Below are 16,164 nucleotides of genomic sequence, written 5' to 3'. Positions count from 1 at the left end.
ACTTTTTCCTCTTGCAAAGAAAATTAGAAAAAATTAACAATGAGAGCATTAGCTTTCAAACTCAAATTGTATTAAAAGAACCGTATTATAAAGGAAAGGTAGAGGTGATGAAGTCAGGTATGAACACCTAAATCATACTATGTGCTACAAACTTTTCTAAGCATTTCACATATATTAACTTACTGAAAGCCTGGGACTCAAAGGATTCAGATGAAGAGCTGGAGCACTAAGGATTTGGGAGCCATGCTGTATCACCAAGATCTCCCCCTCACAAAGGAACGGCTTCCCCGTGGGAACGTTGGGTGACTGACAACGCCCAGCTCAGTCTTGCTCTAGAGAGCCACCTGATTCAAAGTCAGTGCCCTGTCCAAGGGCAGCCCACATCTCACGACTGGTTGACACGGGGTAAAAAGGCCTGGCTCCCTTACCTCAAGATGAGGCAACTCTGTAGGGTCTCCTCAGCTCCAGAGCTCCTGATGGGATAGCAGAAGCCTTTGCTACCATCGAATCGACTTCAACTCCTCCTTCTGCCCAATCTAACTTCCTTCACTCCCTCACAGGTATTACACCTCAGCGCCAAGCCCCAATAAACTTCCTGCCCAATCAGAACCCGTTTCCCAGGGAACCCAACCTAAGACCGTCCTGGAGGCAGGGCTCAAGCCCAGGCACTCTGGCTCCAGAGTCCATGCTCATAAACAGCACATTGAAATCCTGACAGTAATCCAGATTCAGAAAACAAGCTCAATGGAAGTTTCCACAGGCCTCAATACCTGTAGCTACAAAGAGGTCTTGGTAACAATAACCGAAATTTGCCACAGGACTGGTGGATCTCAGCAACCTTCTCTCATTTCTGGAGTCTGTCAGTCGTGCTCACCACCAGTCCTTTCATGACCTTCTATTTGGGCCTCTTCACTGAAGGCCAGTGACTACTGGAGGATGCCACTTTTCTGCCCAGGATGCTCTCTCCGGGTCTCCTAATGCTTTAAACCTTCAAGGCACTGACGCCCACAGCTACTGCCTCAGGCACCATCACCCCAGAGCTACACTCTGCTACCTGGATCCTGAAGCAGCCCTCTCCCGGCCCACACTTCTCAGACCACCTCATGAAAATGGGTCCTTCAGCTTTGTCTTACAGTCTCTCTCTCTCTCTCAATATGGCTAAGGCCTCCTCCCTAGGGCACAGTACCCTCCATTCCCCTCTCTCGTCATGGCCTCTAGTCAAAACAGCATTTCCTCATATATGTTCAACTCATGAGAACAGATACTTTGGGGGTCACTGCCCACCATATAAGCAAATAGCAAGATCCTCAATCCCTGTTTAGACACAGCTAAGACACCCTCTTTACAACATAAAGGATAAGCAAAAGAATGTATAAAGCACAGCAATATGGGAACACTTGGCACAGGAGCAATAGCTCCACACATCTCCAGCCCAAAGAGCATCACTGAACTATATAATGACCATGAGAGATGAACAAAAGGGAAAATTATATTCAATAGATTGTTAAGAAAGGAGGTAAGTGTGTGCAATTCAGAAACATATTTTAAGACAATTTTTTTTAACATCTTTATTGGAGTATAATTGCTTTACAATGGTGTGTTAGTTTCTGCTGTATAACAAAGTGAATCAGCTATACGTATACATATATCCCCATATCCCCTCCCTCTTGCGTCTCCCTCCCACCCTCCCTATCCCACCCCTCTAAGTGGTCACAAAGCACCGAGCTGATCTCCCTGTGCTATGTGGCTGCTTCCCACTAGCAATTTTAATTGGACGCTTAATTAGGTAAGCTTCAGTTATCAGAAAATTCAATTAAAGTGAATACTTCATACTCTAATGACAGTAGATAAATAGATCACTCCTGAAATTTAAGCAGACAGATTCACAATTTCCCAGAAATGGGCTCCTCAAAATATGATTTCCCCTCCTTTGATTCCACACACTGCAACCCATGGTACCTATTGCCCACACCAGGCATTCACACCATCCCATCACTGCTCCCCAAATCATCAGGGTACTGATAGATCTCTTATCCCTGGACACCCACCTTAGAACCCTCACTGTCTCTATAGGACTAGGAAGTTATTCCACCAGCAACCTGCTTGAAGCCTGAGCCACGTACTCTAGCTTGGTTTTTTCTGCTGCTCTGGTTTTTATATAAAAGACACTGTGTTATTCAAGCCCATACACCCGAGTCCTTCCATCACAGAAGCTAAAAGCTGTGGGTCGAAAAGAAATATATGGCATTGGGCTTTCTAAGCTCTCTATTTAATCTGTGAACATAATATTACATCTAAGGTTTCTAACACACCTATTTTTAAACCTACAAAATAAATTTCATTTTGTTGGGAAAGCAAACTCTTTCAGAGTAGTGGAATTATCCCAAATGAACCCTGAACCAAAAGTGTTGGTTTTAATTCAGAAACACCCAATGTTATTTTATCAGCAGCAAGGGGTGGACTTGATTTAGAGAAATTTTACAGGGAGTGTTAAATGATTTGATCATTTTATAGCCTCAAGTGTAACAATGCACTTATACTAGTACCTTCTGGTCAAGGACAAGAGCTGAGATAAGACCTGCTGAGGCAGGTAAACTTTATAGGAAACGTCATGTGAGGTCAGACCCACAATCCCTTAGACCACCCTTCAGTGACATCTGACAGTGACATCAAAAAGCAAGAAACCATTCTACAAAATGATAGGTGACTCAAACAAAGTGCTGTGAGAGAGCTCTGCGTCAAGAGAGAATACTGTCCAAAGAGGTCTATTTACCAAACATAGCCATATTCTCTTTTACATTGTATAAATACTTAATCTACGTAAAGATTTGTTCTGTGCCTATTGAGAAGCCAGTTTCTCCTCTTAGGGTAAAATGCTGTTCACAGAAATAGCCACTACATAAATTTAAACTCTAAACCTGTTTCTCTCAGTTGTAAGTGGACCTCCTAGCACTGATGTTCTTGGATTTGGGGCACAGTGTTCATGACTTTCCCTAGGCTTGGACTCAGACGTAGGTGAGGTCTCCTTTCAGACTTCATTGTTCAAGATTACAGCATTCAAATCAATTTCTGTCTGTTCTCCTAAAGACAGCCCCCTATTCTCATGATATGCAGTGCACTTCTCTAGACCTTTCCCAGTTATGTCTGTCTTGAGGTGCAAGACCAAACCTTCGAGGGAGCCATATAGGTAAGGCTCATAAGGATGAACACAGACATACAACATTAAAAGACCCCTATTAAGAGGTGATAACTGAATTCAAATAGTATGTGTTCAAATGTAATATTTATCAATATACCAAAGAATAATCAAACACTGAGATTTCACTGGAAATACTATTCTCTACATAACAAGTGAAACATCTATTCTAAAATGTCTCAGTATATTACGCATTCACACATATTATAAGGCACATAGATTATAAGGCAAATAATATACACCTAACACATAGATACATAGTGCAATGATATTCTCTCACCTTTACATAAAACCCAGTATTATCACAGTGCCCTAACAGCAGTACCATAGAGGAGTCCTACTTTCCTCATTTACATTTGTATTATATCTTCCAAAGATTTTATGAGAACAACATCTGGATTTAAAACTCGTAGTTCAACATGATCAGTACAGTATAAAAGAATGATTTGAGTGAGGCAAACACCAAATTCACAGATGTGAATACATAAGTGAATAAATGACTCTCCCCTTGCCTACCACAGGAGATACCCATTCAGGTTTGCCAACTGAAACCCAGAAAGTACTAGATGTGCCTAATTTTGCCTTTTTTACAATATCTGCTACATATTCTTCAGAGAAGGCACAAAAATTACAATTCCTTTTAAACTTTTTTTTAGGTAAATGCCTCTTTAGAAATCTTAAAAGCAGTGTTCCCTGGGGGAAGCTGGGTCAAAGCTATGTAAAAACTGGACTATATTTTTCTAACTTCCTGTGAGCCTACAATTATTTCAAAATAAAAAGTTTTTTTAAGTGCTAGCAACTCATTTTTAATCTCAAAAAATTAGTACATAAAACTGTGTCCAATTCAGAGAACAGAGAAAATAGAGTCCTATCTAAATAGAACGGTTAGGTAATTTTTCCAAGGAACTATAAAACATCACAACCCTAATAACAAAAGTTTCATCCCCAAAGTTACCAGATTCCAAACTTCATGACAACAAATTTCACAAGAAATATTTGAAAGACCTAACAGCAATGATCAGAGCTACTACACTGGAGGAATTTCTTGAGAAGAAATAGACTTTAGATTAAATTGAGTGTAATGACTGGGCATCTGATTGGTCTGTCCAGATTTTTTAAGTAACTAATTATAATTCCACTAAATAAGTATTTTCACTATAAAATATGCTATCCACTGTGAGGACCACAAAAGATACCCTGACACAATTCTTACAGTGAGGAAGCAGAAAGTGTAGGAAGACAACATGAACACATATGAAACAGAGGGCAGTGCGGAGCAGTAAGCAATAAAGTGATCAAATAGAGTGTACAATTCACTGCCTAATGTTTTGGCAGGAAAAAGTGGGAGTGCCTGAATTATATTTTCTTCTGATGTTTCTGGATGGGTGTTTTAGTTTCATCTCTTAATGTACTTTTCAAGGGAAATTATCTAATCTCATTTATCTAAATCAACTTGTAAAACTGCAAACGTGTGAGCTGTGTGTTTCTTCTCAATCTGTTAACGCTCAGCAATTTTCTAAAGGTGATTGTAATCAGTACTTTAGCCAACTCCTAACATGAGGCCCTACTCTCTGCTAACATCATGAGCGCTCATCTCACATTCCTAAGGACACAGTCTCTAGAGGTCAAAGGAATGAAGGCATTTCTGAAGCAGTTCTGCTGGGAGGTCTCGCTGCAGCTGCAGTCAACATGCAACACGCAAGGGGAGGGTTCGAGGGGGCAGCCATCAGCACTCAAGATACAGTCAAACTTCCAGGCTGATGATCTCACTCAGTCCTCACTCAGAACAAACATGTTTCACAAATAGCACTTTCAGAACTTCATTCATGATCATTCTGGGGTAGAAGGTACCAAAGCCTGGTTTGTGTTCAAGACATTAGGAATCTCCCCATCAGGACATAGAGACAACAGATTTCCATGCTGAAAAGCAGGAGATATGGAAGAGCTAATCTCACTCCACTCTCATGGGATATCAGCTTAGATACTATAGTTGTCACGATCCTATTCTTTAAATAGTTGTTCTTCCCTAAATCCATAGCATCAATTTCTTTTTAAAGTCACATGTGCTGAGTAGACACCAAAGGGAGGAGTCCTGCTTCCAGCTTTTAACACAGCAATAACCAGACATGCCTGGGTGCTTTTGTTTTTAAAGGACCCACTTTAACTTCTCACAGGGATGAAATCACCCAGAACAGAAGATGAGGTTTTCTGAAATTCACTATTTTTAAAACAGTAGTTTAACAAGACTCACTATAATTACCCTTTGTATTTATTTCAATTTTCCATAGCATTATATCTGTAACAAGAAAACAAAAGTTGTCTACTATTCCAGATGATTCCATTTGTCCAGTAAATCACCCGAAAGCAGCCACATTCGGGTCAAGCACATAACGAGGGATGCTACCTAAAATGTAAACGTCCTCATAAAATGTAGACTGACTTATGTTATTCTGAAGCAATACATGTTAGATACTCAGTAATCTGAGTACCACAACACAGTTATACTTAAATGATAAAAGCCAACCAACCAACACTACCACAACCAGCTCTCAAAAGAAAAGAAAAAAACTCAAATATAAGAAAAAAGGGAAAAAAATCAGTCTTTGGGTAAGAAAACCTAATTAGATTTCCATATCAAAGTCCAAGTTTCTTCTGCTGCAAGCCTGATTTTGCAAAGGGATACCTACTGTTGTTTACCATGTAATTGTCCCAAAAAAAATCATACAAATTTTCATTCTATTTCATTTAAATATAAATATAGGGCACTAAACTCCTTTTCCTAGGAAGAAAAAGGAGGATCAGAAAGTCAAACCAAAGTTGAGAATCAGACCTTTCAAGGGATTAAGAATCGCTGCTTTACACAAATGTTCATAAGGTATATGCTGCATGTTTGCTTCTGATAATAGAATCAACATATCTGAGAACCACCTTAACATACTAAGCTGAAAGGGCTCTCTATAAGCTCCAGTTTTCAGCTGTTATTCATCTTTAAATATTCCATTTTTCACAAAACATGGTTTCCAAGGTATCAGCACTGGAAAACCCACTACAAGATTTTAAATCTGGAAATTGTTGGCCAGCATTCTAATTATAGAAGCAAAAAATATTCCGTGTGTAAGCTCTGGGGGCTCACCCATGGGGTAAAGAGCACTATAATCATTTTCAAGGATTCTCCAGGTCCTGTGTGTGTTATTTGGGGGCATAAATTTGATATGAGCTACATAGTGAAACGGGTGATCTCAAGCTGCTGGCTACTAGACTCAATTTTTCAAGCTGATGTTTAATAAACCCTGTTCCCAACTCAGCTTTAGCAATAAAAAGTAAAAGTTCTAGAGAAAAAAATGTAAAACACAGTTTGAAGCATGCAGAGTTAACAGCTCAAAAAGGGTGCTTAAGTGTGTTGTTCATTCATTCAGCAAACAAGCATCTATTACTATGTCAGGAACTGCTCTCAGTGTTGGAAATTCAACTCAAGAGTAAGATAGGTTTAGAACACAACAACAATAATAAAATAACTAAAATATGTATAGCCATTTACAGTTCTGAGCAAGGTTTTATAAATACCACCTCATCTGTCTCCCATAATACCTCTAATGAATTAGGTTTTACAGCCATTTTAATAATGAAAAAAACAAGAGATCTATTACAGATGATTTTCTAAATTCTCCGAATCAAACAGCTCACAAATAATAGAGCCTGGTCTCCAACTCATACCTTCCAAATGCACATTTCCATCAGTCACTGGGCAATACCACATAACAAGGTACTCTACTTTTATGGTAAGCACAGAGGACACATTCTGTATGGTTTCGAATGTTGTGTTAAAGTTGTTTTTTTTAAGGACACAGTTTCACAGATCCAGACTACGGTGTTTACAAGTTCAAAATGTTTCTAATCAAACAGGATACTACAAAAGCTGGTTAGAACCGACTAGGCCCAAGATGTTGCAAGATTCGACTTCCAGGAGACCTTGAACCTCAGTATATGTTCATCATAATACATTAGCATATGCTAAATGACACACCCACAGGTGCCAGTCCAGAGGCTGATCGTAAAGGGGCAAAATGTGGGCAGTGGCCCAATTCCTGGAAATCCCCGCCCCTTCCCCAAAATAGGTGGAATGATCCTCTCACTTGTTAGCCTATGAAATAACCCAGCCCATAAAAACTAACAACCCTATACCCCTGGGCTGCTCTCACCTTCTGAGATGGACCACATTCTGCCTATGGAATGTGTATCTCTGAATAAACTCACTTTCACTTAAAAAAAAAAAAGATGTTTCCAATCTCTTCACCCGTTTATTTTATTTATTATACAGAAACACTGATGAACGAGTTTGTCTGGTTAGCTTAGCTTTCTAAACAAATAAGGTAAGTTTACCCCACAAGTACTAAAATCTGTAACTTGGGATAACATACTGGGCAGAAACTCCATGAGTAAAAGCCCTGAACTAGTACTTCACAAAAGAAAAACAAAAGCCAATCAACATATAAAAAGGTACAAAAAGTACTCTGGGAAATGTAAATTAAAACCACAATGTGATACCACTATACATCCACTAGAATGGTTAAAATTAAAAAGAGATGATACCAGCTGTTTGTAAGGATGTGGGGCAGCCAAAACTCTCATAAGATGCTGGTACCACTTTTGAAGGAAGGCACTATCTACTAAGTCTGGCTCACCAATTCACCTCACAACACACACATCCCAAATTCCCACATTTACCAAAAGACATACGTAATAATGCTCAGAGCAGCACTTTGCATAATAACCAAAAACCGGAAAAAAACTCAAATGTCCATCAAGAGTGAATTTATTCAAGAGTCCATCATGAATAAATTGTGGCATTCTTATAAAGTGGAACACTATAATGCAATGAGAATAAACAAACTGTTGCTATGCACAAAACGTGAATGATTCTTACAAACGTAACGCTGAGCAAAAGCAGGCAGGCACAAGGATATACAACTTTTCTGGTAGAAAATTCAATAAAAGGTAAAAGTAACCTGCAGTCCCAGAAGTCAGGAGGGAAGCTACTCTTGGCAGGGAGGAAGGAGGGGCCTTCTGGCTGCTGACAATGGTCTACATCTTGGCTTTGGTGCTGGGTCAAGGCTGTATTCACTTAGGTAAATCACTGAGCTATTTACTTATAATTTAATGGCATGCATACTTTTCTATACACATGTTACATTTCAATAAAAATGTAAATAGATAGGAAGACGGGAAGGAGAAAGAAAAGAAAGAAGGGAAGGAGAAAGGGGAGGAGGGGGAAGGGAATGTATGAAGTGATGCTATCAGGGCAGCGTAGAGTCCAAACCACCAGGCTTCCTTTCATTCTTACATCTGCTATTAGGAGTTAGTCTACCTCTTCCTTTACTACCAAGCTGTTCTCTGGCACTTGTCAATGTTATCCATGCAACTGCCAGTATCAGGCCATTTCTATCTTCTAATTTGTAGTTTACCGTTTGCTGTAGGATTAGAAATGTTATCATCAGCTGCTGGAACTGTATCTGAATTAAAAGAGTAAACAGAATCTGAGAGATGTCCTATAAGTAAAGTGAATCCTCTTTAATGATGTCTTTTTTTTTAACCCTCTATTTTGCCTGCTCAGAGGCTGTTTTGCTGAAGAATATGCCAAATATAGGAGTTCCAAATAGATGGAGTTGTTACTAGGCCCTATCCGTGAATACTAGGTCTCCAGGCCAAAGCTAGAATTAACAAACATAAAATTCCAGATCCCACAAGTTTACTTATTTGCAAATAGTATAAGAGAATATCAGGCAGTGAATATATTTATAAAAAAGAAAAGAAACTGCTAACTTTTTTTTTTCTTTTTTGGCTGCGTTGGGTCTTCACTGCTGCGTCCGGACTTTCTCTAGCTGCTGCTAGCGGGGGCTACTCTTTGTTGCAGTGCACGGGCTTCTCATTGCAGTGGCTTCTCTTGCTGTGGAGCACAGGTTCTAGGTGCGTGGGCTTCAGTAGTTGTGGCATGCGGGCTCAGCAGTTGCGGCTCAAGGGCTTTAGAGTGCAGGCTCAGTAGTTGTGACGCACAGGCTTAGTTGCTCCACGGCATGTGGGATCTTCCCCGACCAGGGCTCGAACCCGTGTCCCCTGCATTGTTAGTCCAACTGCTAACTTCTTACCCAAGACATTATGAACAGTTTTTCTAATTGTGTCACTCATAGAACATCATATCAGTTTCAAAGAATATATTCCTTACTCATTTTGTATTTTTATTAATTTTGATTTTTCAAATCCCCCAAAAAAGTATACTAAAAGTTTTATTTAAAACTTTTTTAATGTTTCCAATACAGAAATTCAAGTGAAACAAAGGATACTCTTTTTCTACACAATAATCCACAAAGGGAAGCAGCCGCATAGCACAGGGAGATCAGCTAGGTGGTTTGTGACCACCTAGAGAGGTGGGATAGGGAGGGTGGGAGGGAGGGAGACGCAAGAGGGAAGAGATATGGGAACATATGTATATGTACAACTGATTCACTTTGTTATAAAGCAGAAACTAACACACCACTGTAAAGCAATTATACTCCAATAAAGATGTTAAAAAAAAAAAAAAGAAAAAAATCCACAAAGTCAAAAAAAAAAAAACAAAAACCTTGAAATACTAGTTGGTGATTATTTCCTTTTACATCCTAATTTCATGTAACTTCTTTCTGTATCCATTCCCCATGAAAAACAAAAGTTAGCTCTCAAGCCTGGAGCTAGAACGGGCACACACAAACTGAAAGCTTCACCCGTGGGCACTGCAGGACCTGAACTAAAGAGGAGACAGGTGGGTGCCTCCGCTGAACAGAATTACCTACAGGAACGGAAACTCTCACTTTACACCAGGATCAATGTTCATCTGCTTTAGTATCTTAAAAGCTGTGACTAAAACAATACTCGTTCATTTGATAACAGTCATTCAATAAACAGGCGTCACTAGTTCAAAGATGAAATGTTCATTCCCACCTCCACCAATAATTTTCCGCTTAGTTTAAGAAAAGCATACAAAGTTCGCTGTGTCTTAGCTTCCTCATCTTTTCAACAAGCATGATAATCCCTTACATCTACTTAATTTGCAGGGAAGAAGAAAAAGATGGATGTTTTGGCTTCTGAAAACAACTATAGATGTACATGGTTTCACCATTATTAGTTCTATCACCATCTTTTCGAACACATAACTTAATCCAAAGGCAAGTAAGACCTTATCATTGAGGGATGAAATTATGAACATCATGAAGAAGACTGGAAGAAAAAGTTGTCTCTCTTCTTTGTCACAGCAGGTAAATAAATCCATCACCATTCATAGCTGGCTGTCCTTTTGATGCCTTGTTTGAAATGCCATTGCACTGCTGAGACTAGAGAAATGCAATAAAAGTCATTGCCACAAAATCATTATGACAGTCATAAATATGGTTTCAGATAAAATAAAATCGGCTACCTCTACAAATGAGTATTATTCATGCACCTGTGCTATGTGCATGTGTGTAAATGTACATCAGACAAAAGAACTGGGTAAAAGGTGGGTGAAAAGAATCCATCTCCACTGCTGCAAAAATAACTAACGGTGTGCGCTACAGGGGATATAAAATATCATCTTAATGTTAGAAGAACAGCAGCATATTTTCTACTTGTGACATAAACATATCAAATGCTTAGCGCTTGGGAGAAATGCAAAAGTGTATGTGAAATACAACTTAGCCCTGACCTTATATGAAAAAAACATTATTCTTCCCCTCCCTTAGAATTCCTGCATTATGCAAAAAGTTCCTGAAAGCAGCAAGATCTAGTTTAGTTTTGTAAAAGTCTTACTAACTTCCTGGATGTTCCTAAACTATGTGTTTTGCTAAATGGCTCCCCGAACATAGATAAATGTCATAAATCACAGGTTGGCCTGAGAAACTGCAGCAACAGTGAGAACCAAGATAGGTGTTCCGCTTACAGCTTCTTTTGTCCCATCAAATCATGTGCCCTGATTCTTTCCATTTAGCAATCAAGGAAAACCTCCTTAGAAACTTTCATCATCATTAGATTTTTCTCTTCTCAGTTTGTTCTTTCCACTCCCAATCTTTATAGCTATCAACTCCAGTCTTGGCTTCTATTCACATTAAAAACGAACACAGAAACGCTCCAAAACAAGTAGATGATGTGTGTTGCCACACTTAAGTAGCAGTGAATTCTCACAGGACTCTCTCCCCTAACAACAGTAGTCCTCGCGGACTGCAGCGCCCTCAGAGGCAGGCAGAGAAACCTGATTATCTACATGATTCAAAAACTTATGTGTATTTCCTTTCCTTAAGTGCTGTGTTTTCTTTAAGATGTAAGCTATGGCCTGACTATCCACCTTGTTATCAGAACAAGGGATCAGAACCTTAAAATTATACTTGCCGGAGCTAAGTGAAAAATGAAATTACCACCAGAGTGTGCTGGAAGTTGTCCCAAAGGTTACCCGTTTCTATCACAATGTTTTCTCTAAATATGATTCCCTGTACTACTTTCACACACTGTTCTAAACCCAAAACATATTCTAATCATTTAAAAGACTAAACTAATAACACTAACATTCAAACATTTAAAGCCATTTTATGTTAACAAAATGAACTAAAAGAGATACATATATTTTAGTAAGGCTCCAGAATGACCCCTAAACATTAAATGATACTCAAAACCTCATTTTGAAAACAGCTTCATGCAAAATGTTGGGGGATTCTTAGTTTTCTGTTTTCACAAAGGTAGACATGCCTGAAACTTTCAAAATATCCCATCTTATCCCTCTCACCTCCACTCTGATAAATACCCTATGCCTCAAGAGTTCATAAGAGTACTACTTTCCTCTCTCTATCCATATATGTGGGAGTTTGTTGTCATCTTATCAGAGACCCTGAGATAAAGTTAAAACTATTCAATTTCAAGATGTAATAGAAAGAGAACAGAATCCTATCACTACATTTAACTTTAAAATGAAAGTAAAAGTTTTTTTTCCCCAGTTGTTAAAGCTATAGAAAAAGAAGTAGACATGCTTTCTTTGATTGAAGTTATACTAATAACCTCAATCTAAGTGCCATAATGACCATGAAAATTACTTAAATGTTAATGTGATGGATACAAGGAAGAGAGTTCTTAAGTCAGAAACCTTTTCAAAAGACATTACATTGGCCATAAGAAGCGACTGAATACTGCTCTAACTGCTTTGAACAATCTATTCAAATCAAAATGAAAAACTAAGCCCTATTGAGCAATGTACACTTAAATTTAATTCAGGTAGTATTCGAACTCCACGTCCCAGATACATGAGAAAAAGGGAAATATGTTACAATGCAGTGTCTCTTAGGAAAGGAATTGTTCCAGGATTTGAGACAATGTGTGTTTGGCACAGGCCAGTGTTCATGATTTCCCATTGGGAGTAACTTTCTCCAGCACTGAAGTGAAATGGGAAAAGAAATGAGGAGGGTAAACCAGAATTATAAAGTGCTCTTCATCGTCAAGCCTGGAAAGAGCTTGGTGCAGGCCAATTATGAAGGCAAGGCCTGGAGAAGGAATGAGGGGTGGACAAAACAGAAGTTTTACATGGAACTTTTTTAAAAAATGGTTTACGATGGTAGAACAGAGGTAGAATGGCTTCCTTCTCCATCTCTCATGTCAAGTTCCGGGTTTTTTTGTTGTTGCTGTTCTTTTGTTCTTTAATAACTTTCCTGCTTGTGGTGCTTGCTGCAGTTTGCTGATGTAGTTCCCAACTCCTGCCTTCCTTTGGTGACTCTTATTAACGTACTGGCAAAGGCTGGGTAAAATGCACTTAAGAAAAAAGAAATCACCTCTTCTTGCCAAGACGCACATGATGCCCAGTACCTGAGGAAGAGCTCCACTGTCGCCGGCCAAGAGAAATCCCAGTTTAACCTCTGCCTACCCTTTCCAAATCCATTGCAAATAATTGTGTGTGTGCCACTTGCAGAGAATCTGCCTGACTCACCCCCGCTTTCGGCGTGCCAGGGAAAGATGTGAATGCTCCATCTCAGAGCTGGCAGTGAAGTGGGGGCCGCGGTCTCGGCGGCACCTAAAGTTCCCCCCCCAAGCCTCCCCCGCTAGTGGGTTTGGGGATGTTACCCTCTCAAGCAGGTGCCCAGCCACACTGGGGCCACCCAGGCTCACAGGAACACACGTGTCACTGCGCCGGAGCCCAGCCCGCGGGGTACAGTGGCCCCCCAGACCGGGCGGCAACGCCGGGTTACGCGCTGAGGGCTTTACAGTGGGGGAAAAACAGGACCACCCAAACTCTTCCTCTAAACGCGAAGAAGAAAAAAAGTACTTTTCCGCGTCCTCGTCTTGCACACTCCGCCAGCGCCCAGCCCCGGGGATGCCCGGCCAGCAACTGACCTCTCTCCCTCCCGGCGCGCGCCAGAGGCCGCCTGAGCCCCTCCGGGACCTGCCCCGGGCCCGCCGCCCCAGCGCCCGCCGCCCCAGCGCCCGCCATCGCCGGGAGGTGGGGGACTCGGCCGACCCTCCCTCCCCGGCCCCGGCCGGGCGCTCACCTCCTGGGGTCCGGCTTCCGTCGCTCCTCCAGTTTGGCGGCTGAGTGTGGGGCTGCAGCTGCCGCCGCCGCCGCCTTCGCCGCCTTCGCCGCCTTCGCCGCCGCCGCCGCCGCCGCCGCCGCCACCGAAGCGCTGCCCGGCGCGCCGCCGGGGCTGGAAGCTGGGGGCCCGCGGGATCCCCGGAGGCGCGGGCTCGGGGCGCGGCGGGGCCGAACCGCGGGAAGTTGGTGCGAGGCGCGGAGCGAGCGGGGCGCGAGCCACCCGCGCCCAAGTAGTCACAACTTTGCCGCCCGGGTGGGTGCGCGCTCCGGAGCGGAGGGAGGCGAGGACGGGGCGAGGGCGCTGGGGCGGAATGGTCCTCGGAGGCGGCAGGACGGGAACCTGAACGGCCCGCGAGAAAAGGGGGGGGACAGCGCGGAGGGTAGATATCTACACGGCCCGCGTGGTGAGCGGCCAGTGAGTGTGGGAGAGCGCGGGCGTCTACTCTACTTTGCCTTCTGCAGCTCCTGTATATTTATGGGGATCGCCGACGTTTCTGCCAGTAACTAACACTGCAGCGGCGGTGCCCGGCCTGGACGCCCCTCGGGAGCGAGCCCGGGGAGGGCGGGGGGATCGGAGAAAGCGGCGGTGGCGGAGGTTGTGCCACGAGCGCGAGCCCGCGATCCATATTTAAAGCCGCGACTGGCCTCGGCCGGCCCCCTGCCCTGCCCTCGCTCCCGCCCGCCCGGCCCCCACCGCTCCGGGCCGCCGCTCGGCGTCAGCAGCCCGGGCTTCGGCGGCGGTGGCGGCGGCGGCGGCGGCGGCGGCGGGGAGGGGCCTCGGGCCGCACCGCCTCTGCCGGGGGCCCCGGCTCTGCTCGCAGCGCCCGGCTGGAGCTGACCGAGGACCCGGCTCCCGACCCGACGCCTTCGCCTTCCTGGGTTCCCTCTCTCTCACGCCCTGAGCGGGCTGCGAGGACCAGCTTTTTGTCCTATTCGCTAGAGTTCCCCGCTGGGGAGAGCTTATTCTCTCTTGCAGAACTGAAGTTGCTGGCATTTCCCAGCCCCAGGTCAGTCTTGACGCTACTTTATAAAACTTGAGGAATATAGGTAGAGAGAGTGCTGCCAGCACACAGTATTAAGACATCGTACACCTTTAGCAGAGGATGTCTGGGGAGAGCACGGCTCTCAACCTTGTCCTTCGCTTATGTCACTGGACTTCTGTCGTCCTCAAGCAGTTTGGGAAACATCTTTAAGCCATCCAAGGGAGTTTCTTGAGGATATAAACGGATTATTGTATTTACTGTGTTCCTAAGGCCAATTAGAGTTTAAGTCCCCTTTGCCAAGCACATACTACTAATAATATATCAATGACCCAGCCCCATCGTGATCAGTTAAGTAGACCCTTAAGCTATAAACAGACCGTCAGCACAGACACCATCTAATGTTTTGAGTACTGCTAGAGAGAAGCCTCTTAATGGATTTGAGCCGCATGGTATATGACGTAACTCTATATAAGCCTATTAATACATATTATATATATAATATACATGTGGAAGTCACTGACCAAACTGCATCTTTGAGGATAGCCACCAAAACACATAAAGCCCAAGAGAAATAATATCACATACTGACAACCTGCTCCAAAGATTTGGTTCCAAACCTTCCTTCAGTGCTAAGCTGTAATTAATAAGACCGGGGTGGGGGGGGGAATCTGGAGGGAAATAATTTGGGGACAAGGCTTTTTTTTTTTTTTTTGTCTTTGTTGGGTCTTCATTGCCTGCAGGCTTTTCCCTAGTTGCGAGGAGGAGGGGGTGGGGCTACTCTTTGTTGCGGAGCGCAGGCTCTAGGCGCGGGCTTCAGTAGTTGTGGCACACGGGCTCAGTAGTTGTGGCTCGCGGGCTCTAGAGCGCAGGCTCAGTAGTTGTGGCGGTCATACTCCACGGCATGTGGGATCTTCCTGGACCAGGGCTTGAACCCATGTCCCCTGCATTGGCAGGCAGATTCTTAACTACTGTGCCATTAGGGAAGTCCCAGGGGAAAAGACTTTTCTTGCCAGTATTTAAAACTGGAATAGATCTATTGTACCTCACCAGTGCTTGGGAAGCAGGTATATACTCGTATCTTTTTAAAAAACTTAGTGTGTTTAAAATCCTTAGTCAATGCTCAGGAGACACTAGGAACTACCAGAAGCTGTCTAATGTTTAAAATTAAATTGCATTAATGTTGTGTGTCTGGCTGTTGTTACATCTGGCTCACATATATGCTCACACAGTCAACATGACCCACTGCAGTGATGTGGGAAATTCAAAACAGAAGATTTTGTTTTTCTTTTTAGCTTTAAAGGTTTTCCCTACATAGTTATATTTTGTTTTTAGACTAATGTTAAAATTAACTTTCAGTACCTGAGCACACAGTTAGCAAGAATCAGCAACCCCAAAGTAAGCTCACAGGAAAAGAG

General features: G+C 42.7%; 1 protein-coding gene across 2 annotated transcripts in view; it reads right to left on the bottom strand.

Annotated features, from left to right (window-relative positions):
- The window catches only part of SLC4A4 (solute carrier family 4 member 4), a 345,525-nt gene extending 331,721 nt beyond the window's left edge, over nucleotides 1–13,804 (bottom strand). For both annotated transcript variants that reach the window (XM_061192359.1, XM_061192360.1), the window contains exon 1: nucleotides 13,726–13,804. The gene's annotated coding sequence lies outside the window, so the exon portion shown is untranslated. The remainder of the gene's footprint in view (nucleotides 1–13,725) is intronic.
- Between the last annotated feature and the right edge of the window lie 2,360 nt (nucleotides 13,805–16,164).

Source organism: Eubalaena glacialis, chromosome 5 (assembly GCF_028564815.1).
Source record: "Eubalaena glacialis isolate mEubGla1 chromosome 5, mEubGla1.1.hap2.+ XY, whole genome shotgun sequence".
NCBI lineage: Eukaryota > Metazoa > Chordata > Mammalia > Artiodactyla > Balaenidae > Eubalaena > Eubalaena glacialis.
This window is presented reverse-complemented; position numbering and strand designations above follow the sequence as displayed.